This window comes from Equus asinus, chromosome 12 (assembly GCF_041296235.1).
Source record: "Equus asinus isolate D_3611 breed Donkey chromosome 12, EquAss-T2T_v2, whole genome shotgun sequence".
Taxonomy (NCBI): domain Eukaryota; kingdom Metazoa; phylum Chordata; class Mammalia; order Perissodactyla; family Equidae; genus Equus; species Equus asinus.
Window position 1 is genome coordinate 64325015 of NC_091801.1, and position 18027 is coordinate 64343041.

Consider the following 18027-nt stretch of genomic DNA (forward strand, 5'->3'; position numbering starts at 1 on the left):
ATACTGCTGGTGTTGTGAAAATTAATAAACCACTTTGGAAAACAACTTGGCATATTTAGCTGAATATATGCTTATCCGGTGACCCAGGAGTTTCACTCCTGCATGTATAACAAACAGATATGCATACACATCTTATCCAAAAGACATATACAGGAATGCTCCTGGCTGCAGTATTTGTAATACCTTCAAACTGCAAACAACCCAAATGTTCCTCAACAATAGATTAGTCAAATGAACTGTGGTATAAGCAAACCATTCTATATAGCAGGGGTCAGCAATCTATGGCCCATGGGCCACATATGGCCCCCTGCCTATCTTTGTGTGGCTCAGGAGTTAAGAATGGTTTTTACATTTTAAAATAGTTGGGGAAAAAAATCAAAAGAAGAATAATATTTTGTAACACATGAAAATTATGTAGAAGTACCTACATAATATCCTCAATTTTGTTTTTTGGCCTGCAAAGCCTACAATATTTTCTCTCTGGCTCTTTATAGAAAAAAGCTTTTTCAAACCCTACTATAAAGTAATGAGAATGAATGAATTACAACTGCATGCAACCACACGGATGAACTATATGCATTATTTATCTGTTGCTGGTAACTGATCACCCCAAAATTTAGTGGCTTAAAATAACACCCTTTTGTCATCTCAGTTTCTGTAGGACAGAAATTTGGGCACAGCTTAGCTGGGAACTCTGCCTCAGGATCTTTTAGAGGCTGAAATCAAGGTGTTGGCTGGGCTGAAGTCATCCAAAGGCTCAACCAGGGAGGGATCAGCTTCCCAGCTCACATAGATGTTGGCAGAATTCAGTTTCTCTCAGGCTGTTGGCCAGAGGGCCTCAGTTCTTTGCTGGCTGTTGGCCAGAGGCCGTCCTCAGTACTTTGCCACAAGGGCCTGTCCAACATGGCAGCCTGCTTCATCAAAGCATGCAAGCCAAGAAGGCAATAGAACCTGCTAGCAAGATGGAAGTCACAACCTTTTGTTACCTAATCATGGAAGTGCCAGCCCCTCATGTTGCCATATTCTATTCATGTCTCAATGTTAGATGCAAGTTACTCAAGGGGATGCCATGCATACCAGGAGGTCGGATCACTGGGGGCCATCTTAGAGGCTGCCTACCACAAGCAGAATCTTGAACAAAAAAAGCCAGATGAAAAGACATACATATTGTGTGATTCCATTTAGATAAAGTTAAAAAAAACAGTCAAAAGTGAAATATGGCATTGGAAGTCAGGAGAGTGGTTCCCCCTAGTGTGTGTGGGGTTAAAGGGAGGGAGTAATTAGTTACTGGAAGGAAGCCCCATGAAGGCTTCTTGGGTGCTGGAGATATTCTGATTCGTGATTTGCATGCTGTTTATACATTTGTGTACTGTTTGTGAAAATTTATGGAGCTGTGTGTGTATGATTTGTGGAAGTGTGTGTTTGTGTGTGTGTGGGAGATACTCCAACGAAAAGTGTAAAAAGGAATATATGCTTAGATTCAGTCAAATAAGATAACTGACCCATTATCAACCACTCTTTGATTATCTATGCCTTCTCTTTCTCTTTCTTTGCCACAAAAAGTGACAGTTCCATTCCATTTATCAAGTATGTTTTGAGGACCTTCTATGTGCCAGGCACTTGTCTAGATGCTTCTGATATATGATAGGCTGAATTTCTAGAAACGCCCCTCAAGATTCCGTACCATAATCCCCTGAATCTGTGAATGTGATCAGACATACCTCCTGTGATTATGTTATGTTAGGCACAGTTGACCTTAAAAAAGGAAAATTGTTCAGGTGAGCTGAATCTAGTCAGCTAGGAAAGAGAACTTTCTCCAGCTGGTAGAGAAAGAGGATGGTGGAAGAGGAACTCAGAGGGATTCCAGGCATGAAAAAGATTCAATGCACGGATTGCTCTTTTGGAGATAGAGAGGGCCACGTGAGGAGGGATGCAGGCAGCTCCTGGCAAACAGCCAGCAAGGAAACAGGGCCCTGGGTCCTAGAGCTCTAAGGAACTGGATTCTGCCAACAACCTGAATGAGGCTGGCTATAGATTCTCTCCCAGAGACTTCAGATAAGAGTCCAACCCAGCTGACACCTTGAATTACATCTTGTAAAACCTGAGTAGAGAAGCCAGGGGAGCCCACTCAGACCTCTGAGCTACAGAACTGTGAGCTAATAAATGAATATTGTTTTAAGGTGCTAAATTTGTTTATGTTTTCATTTGTTTGTTTTGTTATGTGGCAATAGAAATTAATACAGGGCACATCTTGTACAAAGCAGACAGTTATCTTGGCCTTATTTTTGTGGGTGGAGACAGTTAAAAAAAATAATGATAATATTAATAGTACCAATGCTGACAAAGTGAATCAGAATCTCTGGAGGTAGGAGTCCCACCTCCAGCATTTTTTTCTTTTTTTGAGTACTTCAGAAGATTCTAATCTGTAGTTTCTATTGAGCATGCTCCTTAAAGGGATAGAGACCAAAATGCCTGGATAGGAAGTAAAGAGGAGACCTGTTCGACATTCCTCTCTGTTGCATGCTCTATTAACCTGTCACTATATTGTCCCGTCTTCTTGTGACATACGTCTTGAATGAGGGCTTCTCTTCCATTCCCTCTGCTCCCGTGCTGGAAGAGTCTGACCAGGGTTTCATTTAGATAGCGCCAGTGCCCCCGCTGGTTCCAAGGGGACCAGGATGGACTCTGGTCTTGCTCACCTTTGGTGTTCCAGCCACTAGCACTGTGTCTAGCACATAATACTTAATACAGGTATTGCGTGTTTGTAAATAATGACTGACTGGAGCGCATGAATAGACTACTAATTGTAATTGTCTGTATTTTTCCCAATGAAATTACAAGTTAATATTTTGTTTTTGTTTGTTTTAATGTCCCCTACTCTTAGAAGTAGACATTTTAATCAATCAAAAATCACTTAGAGACAAGTTAATCTAAGCTCCTTCATTTCACAGCAAAGGCAGAAAAGCTTAAAGGTTTGCCCAGGTCATGCCATGGCCAAACTGTCTAGAAACCAGATCCAAGCCAAGGCATTTTTTGCCAGGAGCGGAGTGGGTGGGCAGATTTTGGTTGCTCTAGGCTCAGCTTGGTTTGGTGGCTTAGCTTTAGGTCGAAGAGGCTGGGGCAGTTCTGCTCCTCCCAGCAGGTTTGTGAGTAGGCTGGGGTAGCTCTGCCACAGGCTGAAGGGGCAGCAGCCACCTGGGGAAGCCATTCTCCTAGTAGTGGCAGAAGAGCAAGGGGGCAACAGGGAGCATGAAAGACTTTTCAGGCCTGGCTCAGCACTAGGGCACTTTCACTTCATCCTCTATGCCATTCCTCAAAGCAAGTCGCATGGCCAACCTTCAGGTCAAGGCATAAGGAAAGATACTCTGCCCATGAAGAAGCCGTGGCAAGATGTGATTGCAGCAAAGGATGAGGAATGGAGCGAATTATTCAATCTCTACTATGACTGTGTGTTAGTTTCCCATGGCTGCCATAACAAAGTACTGCAAGCTGGGTGGTTTAAAACAACAAAAATGTATTCTTGCAAAGGCCTGGAGACTAGAAGACTGAAATGAAGTTGTTGGCAGGGCCATACTTCCTCTGAATTCCCTAGAGAAAGAATCCTCTCTTGCCTCTTCCTAGTTTCTAGTATTTGCTGGCAATCTTTGGGGTTCCTTGGCTTGTAGCTACATCACTCCAGTCTCTGCCTCTGTCATCACATGGTCTTCTTCCTCATGAGTATGTCTCTGTCTCTAAATCTCTCCTCCTTAAGAGGACACCAGTCATTGGATTTAGGGCCCATCCTAATCCAGTATGACTTCACCTAATCCAGAGTGGGTTTAACCAACTCAGTGAGTAATAAGAATATAGTTCTAAGGAATTCAGGTTCTACTTGCCTCATGGATCAGTGGAGTTGATAGAGCACGTGAGTTTTCATTTTCTGTAGGTGTGAGAAAGAGGGGAGGGGTCATAAAGGCTGACACCTAAGTCTGGCATGAGCTACACTGGGAAGAAAGTGAGAAAATGTAGGCAAGGTGCTTTGCACTGTGTTCAGTACATTTATGGAAATGATTAATACCAAAGGCCTATTGCTGACTCCACAGTTCTGTCTTCAACCAGTTCTGGAAAAGAATGACTGTGGGACAACCCGTGGCTGTATGTGCAGAACTAAGAAAGAAAACGTGCCACAACTGAATACAGCGTTTCAGGCATGGGGCATAGGAAGTTAATTTACTAGTGAAATCGTATATAATGCACAACTAAATTTGACAAAAGGAAGTCAGGCTTAGATGGGGTTAGATTTTCAAGTAAAAGTGTAGAGTAAAAATCAGGAATGGTCAACTTTGTCCTTGAAAGTGTCTTATATTGCCTTTGAAATATAGGAGTAGTTTTATATATACAATCCTGTAGAATAATTCCCTAGCACTCCCAAATCAGAGAACATATAGAAAAGATTATAAGGAAAGCCTTTATGCAAATATCTGTATATTCAAAACATTCTTTCTTTAAAATAATCAAATTCCTAGTTCTGAATGGGAGGATAGATAGACAGTTCTGGACTCTAATACCTTAATATACTATTTGGTTTTGTAAGGATTAAATAAAAAAATTAAAGCTCCATTTTGGAGTAGAGGTAGTTCTCTAAAGAAATGGGAGGTTTTTTCAATAGATTTAACCTACATATATGAATCAAACACTAATGGAGTGCTTATGATTTGCCAGAAATTCTTCTAAGTGCCTTAAAAACGCCCAGGCATTCTGGCTTTGTAAGCCATGTGCTTAACCACTATACTATGCCACCTTTCTAATTTTTCACGTATTGTGTTTCCACCATATGCAATTTTAGAGAATGGCAGACCAAAGTCAAAACATGGAGCTGGATACACTGATATCAGGTGTGGATCTAAAGGAGCCCCCTCCTTGTAACAGAAATGTGGATACCACCTCTGCAGCCTTTTCTTTTTTTAGGAAGCTGTATGCTTTCTTATTTTTTCCAGGGGTAGAAAAAACAGCATATTATGTTGTTGCAAAAGGAAAGAATGGGGTTGAGCCCTCATTGTTAAAGACGAGAAATGTCCCTCAGTTGTCAGAAAGTAAGAGTTGGGGGAATTCATGCAGTTGGAGCTGGATAAAAGGCACTGCAGGTGCCGATGACAGATTACTGTCCTCATAAACCTGAAGGTGTGATCTAGGGCTCAATCCTAATGTCTGCCAAACTCAAAGAAGTTAAAGAATAATGGGACATAGGAGATGATTTAGATTGCACCTGGGAGACAAAGAATGCAGCACACCCAAGATGTGCCTTGTGAGATAAGGTGAGCATTAGCATAGTGCAACCCCAGGTTTTGCCTTCTACTTGCCTTTTTGCAGCCTCTGGTAACTGTTAGAGAGGAATTTGGCATTTGAAATTTATTTCTTTGAGGCATAGTTTTATTCAGTGATCCTAAAAGCTGGAAATGTGAATTTTATGGGAGTGGGGAAATTGTCTGTTCATTTTTGCCCCACAGTTGTAAATCCTAGTTGGGTAGTACCTGTTAGATGTCTTAAGTGATGCAGTGTATGTTTTTTTAAGATGATCTCTGTCTTCCTCATACAACTCTTCTGTCAACCCTTGGGTGTCCTTCATTCTCTTCTCCTGGGCTGATCTCAGGAAAGAAAACAAACCCAATCACAAAGCCCTCCCAAGGCCCTAGTTCGTTATGGTGCTGCCTTATGTGTGCTGTAGATATTGTTGACTCTGCCTTTGGAGGCACAGTGATGGAGTAAACATACTCTGGACCCTGGAAACATAAGAGATCTGAGTCTGAAGTCTGCCTCTCACCACTATCACTTGAGTGAACTGAAACAAAGTAACAAGTCTGGCCTTGGTTTTCTTATTTATAAAATGGATAACAAAATATCCCTCTCAAGGGCTTTTTGAGGATAAGTTATCTACCTATCTAATAAATTAACCCACAATACTTAGTGTTTTAAAATAGTAAACATTTACCATCTCATGCAATTTCTGTGGTTTAGATCTGAGAGCAGCTTAGCTGAGTGGTTTTGGCTCAGAGTCTCCCACGAGGTTGCAGTCATGATGTCGGCCAGGGCTGCAGTCATCTGAAGGCTTACCTGGGGCTGGAGGATCCACTCCTATGGTGGCTCACTCACACAGTTGGCAAGTGAGTGTTGGCTATTGGCAGGAAGCCTCAGTGCCTTGCAACGTGGACCTCTTCATGGGACTGCTGGCTTGTCCTCGCAAAGCTACAGCTGGCTTCCCCCAGAGAGAGTGATCCAAGAGAGCAAGGAGGAAGGCACAATGCCTTTTGTGACCTTGTCTCAAGAATCATACATCCCCACTTCTGCCTATTCTACTTGCTAGAAGCAGGCCACTTAGTCTAGCCTATAGTCAAGGGGAGGGGAATAAGGCTCTGATTTTTGAAGGGAGTGTATAAGAATTTGTGGACATATTTTAAATCATGATAAGAGGTAGCATAAGTAAAATCCTTGGAAAAAAATAAGTGTTCAGTAAATAAATGCAACTATTATTTGAAGGCTTAAGTAATATCTTGTTTTACTCCATTGCTCCAGTACTTAGCACAGTGCTTGGTGCATACCAACCATCATAAATAATGAGCTAATGTTTATTAAATAATAAGCTAAATTTGTTGCTTACCTTGTGTTAAGGTGTTGTGCTAAGCATTTTTGATGGAAAGCTCATTTCATTCTCACAATAACCCTGGGAATAGATACTGCTCCATTATCCCAATTTTACAGATGGGAAAACTGAGGTCTGCACAAAGAAGTTAGGCAATTTGCTGGATGTTAACCTGTGGAAGAGCATGATAGAGCCAGGACTTGGTCTCAAATAGTCAACTAGGACAGAGCTTTTGACCTGCACACTATGGGTCTTCCCACACATCAAGGCCTCTAAAATAATTCATGTGATATATTCCCTCCTTTGAAACTTATTTGTCCTGGAATATTTGAGAGTAGAAGAAAATGATACTTAAATTGTGAAGTCTGTATCTTGAGGCATATCTCTCAGATGTAGTATACCCCAAAAATTCTCAGCCAAAATTTCACAATGTGAAGCATAGGAATTCCTCTCCTACGCTCTCCCTTTCTCTACTATTGGATAAAACACTCCCATAGCCTTCTACTTTCTTTTGTTCTGCACTTTAGGTTTCTCCTTGAAACTTTGATGTTTGAAGGTCCTAAGGCTAAATATAAGTTTGAAAACTACTGAACTAGATGATCTTAAAGGTTACTTTCTGCTCTAAAGTTTTATGATGATGTGAGTTTTCCTTCTTCCTGCTTCCTCATACTTATAGAAATTAGTGACAAGTCTGGTCAATTTGTTCTCAACAGTTATTTTCTTGACTCCTTTTCTCATCCCTTAGCCACCATCTTCATTCTACACTTGATGAGGACTGGAACTGAAATACTGTAGCAGTCCCTTAACAAGAGTCACCTCTCCAGTCATTCTTACTTCCAAATTATCTTGTGTCCAATGACTACAGAAATCTCCAAGAATGTCCTCATTGGTTATGACAACCTATTGTTAAAATAAAACCCTTCTGTGGAGGCTCTGTAGTAGTCTTCATACAGGTTACCACAAATATTAGTACATATTAATAGTTTTTGGAGAATACAGTCTTAAAATAAGTTAAATTTTCTCAACTACTAGAATTTCCAGGAGACTTTGATATGCTAATGTGCAATGTGAATCTTCCTGAGGGAGAGAGAAAGTAACCCAAGAGGTTTGCTCTCTTGGGCTTATTGTGGACAAGCACAGGTGTCGTGTCATGAAATTCTCTTCGGTTGTCTACTTGAAACCTGTTCTTATCACTGTGCCTGTTCCCTGACACTTCCCACTTGTTGATGAGCCCCTACTCACTGTACTGTACCTCAACAGGTGAAAGTCCAGAAAGCCATTCCTCAGCAGACTGTTGCTGTATTTCTCTTTCACTGCCCAACCCTCAGCCTCCCCAGAGTCACCAAGATATGTGTGACTCAGAACATCAAGATATGTGTGTGCAGGTGTATGTATATGTAACTTTTTTTTACTGAAGGACTGTGTAATGTTAAAAGGGAATTGGCCCACAGCAGATTTTGGGGGTAGACAGACTACTCTGTATGATACTATAATGGTGGATATACGTCATTATACATTTGTCCAAACCCGTAGAATATACAACACCAAGAGTGAACTCTAACGTAAACTATGGACTTTGAGTGATAATGATGTGTCAATATAGTTTATCACTTATAGCAAATGCACTGCTCTGGTGGGGGACGTTGATAATGGGGGATGCTATGGGTGTGTGGGAGCAGGGAGTATATGAGAATTCTCTGTGCCTTCTGCTCAATTTTGCTAAAGCTTAAGGAATTCCTATGCTTTACATTGTGAAATTTTGGCTGGGAATTTTTAGAGTCTGAAACTGCTCTAAAAAATAAAGTCTATTTTAAAAAGAAGAAAATTTGAAAGCCAAGTACTAAATATAACTTCCTCAAGGTTCAAAAGTGTGTGAGTGTGTGTGTGTGTTGACTAAGCCAACCCTTCACTAGATGGATTGTTTCTGAGCACATCTACAGTTTCTAATCTGATTTTCCTGTTCCTGGTTTTGCTCCTCTGTCCAAGAGAGCCTTAGCTTCTAGACTTCCCCAATGAGATTCCATTCATGTTCTGGAACACCACAACTCCTACCCATTGGATACTTCCAGGATCCATTGTGATTCCCCTTATTAAGACACACCTCTAAGTCCAAGTCATTGAGTCCAGGGTAGCATCCATGATTTTTATTTGGGCAATCAGTGATTTTCTTCTGATAACCCAAAGAGCTCCAGAATGGTATGGGGCAGGGATCCGGTGCTCCAAGTCTTACAGCGTCATTGAGGTGTGCTTGTATCCTCCAAGGCAGATCTCTTTGGAGGTTTCCCTAAAGATACACCTTAAAAAAAACCACTATCAGATCTGTTAGAACAGCACATAGCTCACCCTAAAGTTATTTTAATTCTCAGGGAGAGCACAGTCCCTCTAAACCCCAGTGAAAAGCAAAGTATTTCCTAACTATTTTGTAATTTGCAGTATAACTTTTTCTTCCTTTAAAAGTAGTAAATTTCATTGTTATGAAGAGTAATATTGCTTTCCTTCGATGTTTTTAGCCTGTATCACTTTAGACTTGATGGATAAAGAAAGGAGCCATATGCCTCCTGAAGACTGCTCCCTTAGTCGTATAAAGAGAACATTTGAGGGACCATTCAAGCAAGAAAGTAGTCAGGCCCTACAAAGGGAAACATGAATAATACAAGTTTTCTCCTCTGAGAGTTGTCTTTAGAGGCATTTATCTACTTTTTTTTGTGTATGTCAAGTACATTTTTAGCACCGACTATGTGCCACGTACTATGTTGTGTGGTGGGGAGGGTTTTAGATTGGATTCCCTGGAAATAGACTCTGAGATGGAGAATTGTGAATTGTGTGCAGAAGGTTTATTGGGGAATATTCTTGGGAGATGCACCTGAAAGGATGTGAAGGTGGCAGGATTGGGCAGGGAGAAAAGCAGATGCTCACTGTGTTTGCAGCTGAGGCCTAGTCCAGTCCTACCAGGAGCTCTGGAGCTGAGATAATCCTTTAGAGTTGTCCCAAAGAGGCAAGGAGGCTAGGCCTTTGTATGCCCATAACACCCAGTCATTGGTGCCCCAGTGTCCCTGAGAGGAGCTGTAACCACGGGCAAGGCAGTTTTTTGCAACCTAAGACAATGCCCAGCAAGAGACATGGCTTTGAGCCCTCAGTAATCAAATCAATATCCCCAGGAGCTGGGAGATAGGAAGAAATAAATCTGTGTGAGAACAGCACATTCACTATTGGGATATAGCAGGAACAAGGATCCATTCATGCCCTCAAGGAGTTGAGAGTCTAATTGATGAGCTATTGTAGCAGATAAGTAAGTAGCAGAGGGTAGTAAGCAAAGTGAAGACACAGAGCAAGAGCATCTAGCCCAGTTAGGGGTCCTGAGGAGGATTCCCAAAGGAGGTGATGGCAATGATGAGATAAGGAATTAGGTATGTGAAGGCAGTGGGTATGGAAACTGTTAAAGAGTAAAAGTCTCCCAGGTGGAGGGAACAGCATGTGCAAAGGGTGAGAAGGTGCCAAGGCGGGGGTTGGGTGGGGGGGGGGCGGGGATGTTACATAGTTAGGAATGGCTGGAGTGGCTGGAATGGAAAGTGCAACAGAAGTGATGCAATGTGAGGCAAAGGAACACCTGGACCTGAAATAGCAAGGACACTAGGTCCAGGGGATTTTATCCTGTTTATCCTGAAGATCACAGTTTCCGCAGGGAGGTACATGATAAAATTTGCACTTCAGGAAGGTCATTTTGGCTGCAGTGTGGAGAAAGGAATCAAGATAAAAGAGCGAGTCAGGGGGCCCGTATGAGTGACTATATGACAGCTAGTTCGTTAGTTTCCAGTGAGAAATGATAGTGACTTAAAATGGAGGCACGTCAGGTGGCATGGAGAGAAATGGATGGATTTGGGAGATATTAAGGAGGCAGCATCCATAAGACTTGACTGATTGGATATGGGTCTTTAGGGAAAAAGAGGAGTCAACCTCAGATTTGTCTTTGAGCCGGAGCAGGCTGACAGGAGTGTGAAGGATGGAACTGACAGCGTGAGACTGAAACAAGGGAACCAATTAGAGCCATGATAGAGAGCATATTTTTTTACAGGGACCCATTCAGGAAAAAAAAAAAAAAAGTTTATGACCATACTCATTTTATTCTAATGAAAATAACATTACAGAATTCTAGGAAAATAATATTTATATTCCTTTAACTTAAATTACCTTTGTTAGAAGAATGCCAGTGAGAAAATTGCTTTTAGCCAATTAAATATTAACATCTGGGCCAGGTTTAGACATAGCATCGTGGAGACAGCTTGTCATTTTTTGGTACCTGTTTGTCTGGTGCTTTGGACCTCACAAAGAACATTCTAGAGTAGGTTCTTTTGTTTATCTTTGATGTAACCCTGCAGGTAGGAATTATTACATTTCCAAAATACGGAAGCAGAAATAGAGGCTCAGAGAAGTGAAATGACTTCACTTCCTAAGTGGCAAAGTTGAGTGTAGAATGTTTATTTCATTCACTGCAGTGTTTCCTGAGGTTGCAGCCACTGTTTGCAGGCATCACACAGAGATGAAATCAATGTGCCTGCTGCCTGCTCCTTCAGCAACCTGAGCCTCTTCTCTGCTGGCTGTAGGATTGTCCATCTGCTTAGAAGCAAAGAAGCTTTCAGGGAATGCCCTGTTACCATGGTGCCCTGACACTGCCTATGTGCCCTGAAGGTGCTGGCCACCTGAGCATTCTTGCTATCTGAACACATTCAGGCCACTTCTGGGGCCCTGCCCTGGGCCATCCTATCAGACACACTTTGGCTTTGTTTTACTGGGAGCATAGGAGCTGAGAGAGCCAGAAGTAGTTTGTCCAGATGTAGATCCCTGTGCTTTGTAGGTCTGAAAACTGTCCAACCAAGTTGAATTTGGTGTCTGGGTTGTATGTTGTAGCTAAATGAACTAAATGTAGCTAAAAGAGCCCTCCTCCCCATATCAGTGAGACTGTAACCTCCAGGGTCAGATGACTCTGCCCTTAAGTAGAGCAAGGGTGAAGACTGTAGGAAAGGGGAGGGGAGGGGAGAGGAGGAGAGGAGAGGGATCTGTTCTGAAACTCCCCCTTCAGATTGCAGCCCTTGGCCACACAATGGCCTCCTTCTTGGCAGGCACTTCCAGTGTCAGGTTTTCAAATACAGTGAGAAAACAGCTTGTTTCTTAATCTGGCAATTTAGAAATAAAAGATATAATTAAATATGATTACAGATAAGCTTAGAAATAGATTTTCTGAATATAAGCACACACAGGTACAAATCTCTGCATTTCAGGTTTATTCATTAGTCTCTTCACAAGCATTTTGTAGCCTTTTTTCCCCCAGCTTCATTGAGGTATGATTGACATATAACATTGTATAAGTTTAAGGTGTACAATGTGTTGATTTGATACACTTACTTATTACAAAATGATTATCATCATAGCTTTAGCTAACACCTCCATCATGTCACATAATTACCATTTCTTTTTTGTGGTGAGAATATTTAAGATTTACTCTCTTTGCAACATTCAGTATATAGTATAGTGTTATTAATTATAGTCACCATGTTGTACATTAGATCCTTAGCACTTACTTGTCCTGTAACTGGAAGTCTGACCAACATCTCCCCATTTCCCCCATCTCCCCAGCCCTTGGTAACCACTGTTTACTCTCTGTTTCTATGAGTTCAGCGATTCCACATATACGTGATATTATACAATATTTGTCTCTCTCTGTCTGACTTCTTTCACTTAGCATAATATCCTCAAAGTCTATCCATGTTGTAGCCAATGAAAGGATTTCCTTCTTTCTCGTGGCTGAATAATAGTCCATTTTATATGTACAAGCATACATTGTATTATTGCATTTTGCTTTATTGTGCTTCACAGATACTGCATTTTTTATAAATTGAAGGTTTGCGGCAACCTGTTGTGGAAGTGTATCAGCACCATTTTCCTAACAGCGTTTGCTCACTTCGTCTCCCTGTGTCATATTTTGGTCATTCTCACAATATTTCAAACTTTTTCATTATTATTTTATTTTTTATGGTGATCTGTGATTAGTGATCTTTGATGTTACTGTTGTAATTGTTTTGGGGACCCACAAACTGTGCCCATATAAAACAGTGAACTTAATCAATGTGTTGTGTGTGTTCTGACTGCTCCACTGATCAGCCATTCCCCCATCTCTCTTTCCCTCTCCTTAGGCCTCCTCATTCCCTGAGTCACAACAATATTAAAATTAGGCCAATGAATAGCCCTACAATGGCCTATAAGTGTTTAAAGAGTCACACGTCTCTCTAAATCAAATCTAGAAATGATTAAGCTTAGTGAGGAAGGCATGTGAAAAGCCAAGATAAGCCGAAAGCTAGGCCCCTTGCACCAAACAGCCAAATTGTGAATGCAAAGGAAAAGTTCTTGAAGGAAATTACAAGTGCTACTCCACTGAATACACGAATGGTAAGAAAGTGAAAAGCCTTATCGCTGATATGGAGAAAGTTTTAGTGGTCTAGATAGAAGATCAAATCAGCCACAACATTCCCTTAAGCCAAAGCTTAATCCCAAATGAGGATCTAACTCTCTTCAATTGTGTGAAGGCTGAGAGAGGTGAGGAAGCTGCAGAAGAAAAGTTTGAAGTGCGCAGAGGTTGGTTCGTGAGGTTTAAGGAAAGAAGCCGTCTCCGTAACATAAAAGTGCAAGGGGAAGCAGCAAGTTCTGGTATAGAAGATGCAGCAAGTAGTCCAGGAGATCTAGCTCAGATAATTAATGAAGGTGGTTACACTAAATAGGAGATTTTCAGTGTAGATGAAACAGCCTTATATTGGAAGAAGATGCCATCTAGGACTTTCATAGGTAGAAATGAGAAGTCAGTGCCTAGTTTCAAAGCTTCAAAGGACAGGCTGATTCTCTTGTTAGGAGCTAATGCAGCTGGTGACTCTAAGCTGAAGCCAGTGCTCACTTAGCATTCTGAAAATCCAAGGGCCCTTAAGAATTATACTAAATCTACTCTGCCTGTGCTCTGTAAATGGAACAACAGAGGATGACAGCACATATGTTTACAACATAGTTTACTGAATCTTTTAAGCCCGCTGTTGAGACTTACTCCTCAGAAAAAAAGATTCCTTTCAAAATATTACTGCTCACTGACAATGCACTTGGTCACCTACAAGCTCTCTGATGGAGGTGTACAATGAGCTTAATGTTGTTTTCGTGCCTGCTAACACAACATCCATTCTGCAGCCCATGGATCAAGGAGTAATTTCCATTTTTAAGTCCTGTTATTTAAGAAATACATTTCAGGCTGGCCCAGTGGCATAGCAGGTAAGTTTGCATGTTCTGCTTCAGCAGCCTGGGGTTCGCTGCTTCAGATCCCGGGTGCAGACCTACACACCACTTGGCAAGCGATGCTGTGGTGGGCGTCCCACATATAAAGTGGAGGAAGATGAGCACGGATGTTAACTCAGGACCAGTGTTCCTCAGCAAAAAGAAGAGGATTGGTGGCAGACGTTAGCTCAGGGCTAGTCTTCCTTAAAATATATATATATATGTACATATGTATATATACATTTCATAAGGCTGTAGCTTCCATACATAGTGATTCCTCTGATGGATCTGGACAAAGTAGGCTGAAAACCTTTTGGAAAGGGAAGAAAGGAACGTCACCATTCTAGATGCCATTAAGAACATTCGTAATTCATGGAAAGAGGTCAGAATATCAACATTAACAGGAGTTTGGAAGAAACTGACTCCAACCCTCAGGGATGACTTTGAGGGTTCAAGGCTTCAGGGGAGGAAGTAACTGCAGATGTGGTAGAAATAGCAAGAGAACTAGAATTAGAAGTGGATCCTGAAGATAGGACTGAATTGCTGCCATCTCATGATAAAACTTTTAACAGATAAGATGTTGTTTCATGTGGATGAGCAAAGAAAGTGGTTTCTGGAGATGCAAACTACTCCTGGTGAAGATACTGTGAAAATTGTTGAAATGACAACAAAGGATTTGGAATATTGCATAAACTTGGCTGATAAAGCAACAGCAGGGTTTGAGAGGATCCAATTTTGATAAAGTTCTACTGTGGGTAAAATGCTGTGAAACAGCATCTCATACTACAAAGAATCCTTTGTGAAAGGATAAGTTAATCAATGCAGCAAACTTCATTGTGGTCTTGTTTTAAGAAATTGCCACAGCCACCCCAGCCTTCAGCAACCACCACCCTGATCGGTCAGCAGCCAGCAACGTCAAGGCAAGATCATCCACCAGCAAAATGATTAAGACTCACTGAAGGCTCAGATGATGTTTAGCATTTTTTTACAATAAAGTACTTTTTAACTAAGGTACGTACATTTTATTTTGTACACAATGCTATTGCACCCTTAATAACAGTATAGTGTAAACATAACTTTTATATGCACTGGGAAACCAAAAAAAAAATTGTGTGACTGACTTTATTGCAATATTCGCTTTATGGTAGTTGTCTGGAACTGAACCCCGCAATATCTCTAAGGCATGCTTGTGCGTATATATACCACATCTTCTTTGTCCACTCAACTGTTGACAAACTCTTAGGTTGTTTCCATATCTTGACTATTGTGAATAATGCTGCAATGGACATGGAAAAGCACTTCATGGTCTTGATTGTCATGGGTGGTTAGTACAAAGTTATGGTTTTTGACATCTTCCTTACCACGTTCTCCTCTGAAGCCTGCCTCTATCCTGGGCTGCCTTATCTGCTTCTGAGTCCCATGATATGTCTCTGAAATAACCATTGAACTAAGCAGGGAACTTCCCTCAGTGTTATAAATACCAGTTATAGGGAGTTGCAGAATGCCTATAATTTTAGTTGCAAAAGTAGTAGTAATAATATAAACAGCCACCATTTATTGAACATTTACTATTAAACTCTGAGCTACATGCTTTCCACACACTAACTCAACATGTTGGGATTCAATTACATTATGATATGTTTTTTGCAACTTTTATAGCAACAGTTTAGCCATTGCCACACCTTCTCTTTTTTTCACTGCCTTTATGTAGTTCTCTGAATTGTGCCCTCTGTGCAGGACTCAAAGTGCAGACCTTGCACCATTGTCTACACCCTGTGTGAAATAGGAAGGATGCCTCTTCTTACTCTTTTACACTTTTCACGTGGGTGCATGAAAATGCATTGCCTTCCAGTTTACTTTCTCCCATGCTGCTCCTGCTCTTGAGACTCCCTTCTCTCTCCCTAGAATCTTCCCCAAGGACATGTCTCAGGCCAAGCAATCTTCTAAAGGCAGCATTTCTCAATGATGTTCCCCTCTGACGCATTCCTATGGGTATAGGCTCATTTTGACAAAACCCTCAACTAAGAAGCTGTCTCATATAGCTGTAGAGGAGATGAGACAGGCTGCAGATGACACATGATTTCCAGCACAGCCCAATGACACCTCTCCCACTCTGCTCTTTAGGCATATACAGCCCTATAATTGGAATAACTTTGAGTGCATTGTAATTTGTTTATTTTAAAATCAGGTTGCTATGAATCTTATTCCACAAACACGAGTGCAACAAATTGCCACACGTGTATGTAGAAAAGCCTACAGAAGCCATGAGAAAAAACTACTGGAAATAATAAATGAGTTCATCAAGGTCATAGGATACAAGATCGATTTAGAAAAATCAATTGTAATTTTGTATACTGGCAATGAGCAATCTGAAAATGAAATTTAGAAAACAATTCCATTCACAATAACACCAAAAAAGAATAAAGTACTTAGGAATAAATTTAACAAAAGAAGTGCAAGACCTGTACACTGAAAATTACAAAACATTGGTGACAAAAATTAAAGATCTAAATAAATGGAGAGAGATTCTGTATTTGTGAATTGGAAAATTTAATTCCCCTCAATCACTGTCAAAATACCAGCAGGTATCCTTGCTAGAGCCTCTGTTCTGCCCTCGAGAGAGGCTGTGTGCTCCCCTGGGCCATCCCATTAGCCACAAGCTGGGCCAGAGTTGGTTTCTCCTGACGCAGATCTTTGTGCTTTGTAAAGGTTGGAAAGTTTCTATTGAAATTGGTTTCCCATTTATATGTTATAGCCAAATGAACTAAATGTCACTAAATGAGGCCCCTGTACATCCTCAGTGAGCAGACATTGTAACTATCCAGGATGAGAGGGGCTCATTGACTAACCACATGAAAGGACAAGCCACTGACTGGCTTGAGAAAAACTTTGTAAATCATATATCTCATTAAGAACTTATGTTTAGAATATATAAAAAACTCTTGCACCTCAGTAGTAAAACAAACAATCCAATTAATACATGGGCACAATACTTGAATAAACTTTTCACTAGAGAAAATATATGAAGGGCTAATAAGTACATGAAAAGACGCTCAACATCGTTAGTCAATAGGGACATGCAAATTAAAACCACAATGACATACCACTTCCTGTGCACTATGTGCACAATGCACTTTAGTAAAATAGAAACAAAAACAAGTATTGGGGAGGATGTGGAGAAGCTGGAATTCTCACACACTGCCGGTAAGGGCAGAAAATGGTGCAATCACTTTGGAAAACAGGTTTTCATTTTCTTAAAGAGCTACCATATGACCCAGCAATTCCACACCTGTTTATCTACCCAAGAAAAATGAAAATATGTACATCAAAAGACTTTTAGGGGCTGGCCCTGTGGCTGAGTGGTTAAGTTTGCGTGCTCCGCTTTGGTGGCCCAGGGTTTCGCTGGTTCGCATCCTGGGCACGGACATGGCACCACTCATCAGGCCATGCTGATGCAGCATCCCATATAGCACAACCAGAGGAACTCACAACTAGAATATACAACTATGTACCTGGCGGCTTTGGGGAGAAGAAAAAAAAAAGAAGAAGAAGAAGAAGATTGGCAACAGTTGTTAGCTCAGGTGCCAGTCTTAGAAAAAAAAGACTTTTAAATGAATGCTCATAGTATTTTGATAACACAAAAGCCACAAACTAAATCTAAATGTCCATCAATGTGTGAAAGCGTAAACAAAATGTAGTATTTCATATATTGGAATACTCTTCAGTAATAAAAATAATTGAACTACTTATATATGCCACCACAGGGATGAACCTCAAGAATATCATGCTAAGTGCAGGAATCCAGAAACAAAAGATTATGTATTGTGTAATTCTCTCTATATGAAATATCCAGAAGAGGCAAATCTATAGAGATGTAAAGCAGATCAGAGGCTGCCTGGGGCTGGGACTAGGGGCAGGAATTGACTGTAAACAGGCAGAGGAGTGGGGAGGAGGGGGTTCCGGGGGACTTGTTGGGTGATGAAATGTTTTAGAACTGGATTGTGGTGATATTTGCCCATCTGTATTAATTTCCTAAAACTGATTGACTTCTACCCTTACACTAGGTTAATTTTATTAATCTTATAACTCAATATAGCTGTTAAGTA

General features: G+C 40.9%; 1 long non-coding RNA gene across 9 annotated transcripts in view; it reads left to right on the forward strand.

The window, feature by feature from the left end:
* The window catches only part of LOC106823216 (uncharacterized), a 231676-nt gene that overhangs the window by 2392 nt on the left and 211257 nt on the right, over positions 1–18027 (forward strand). The gene's annotated exons all lie outside the window — the stretch shown is intronic.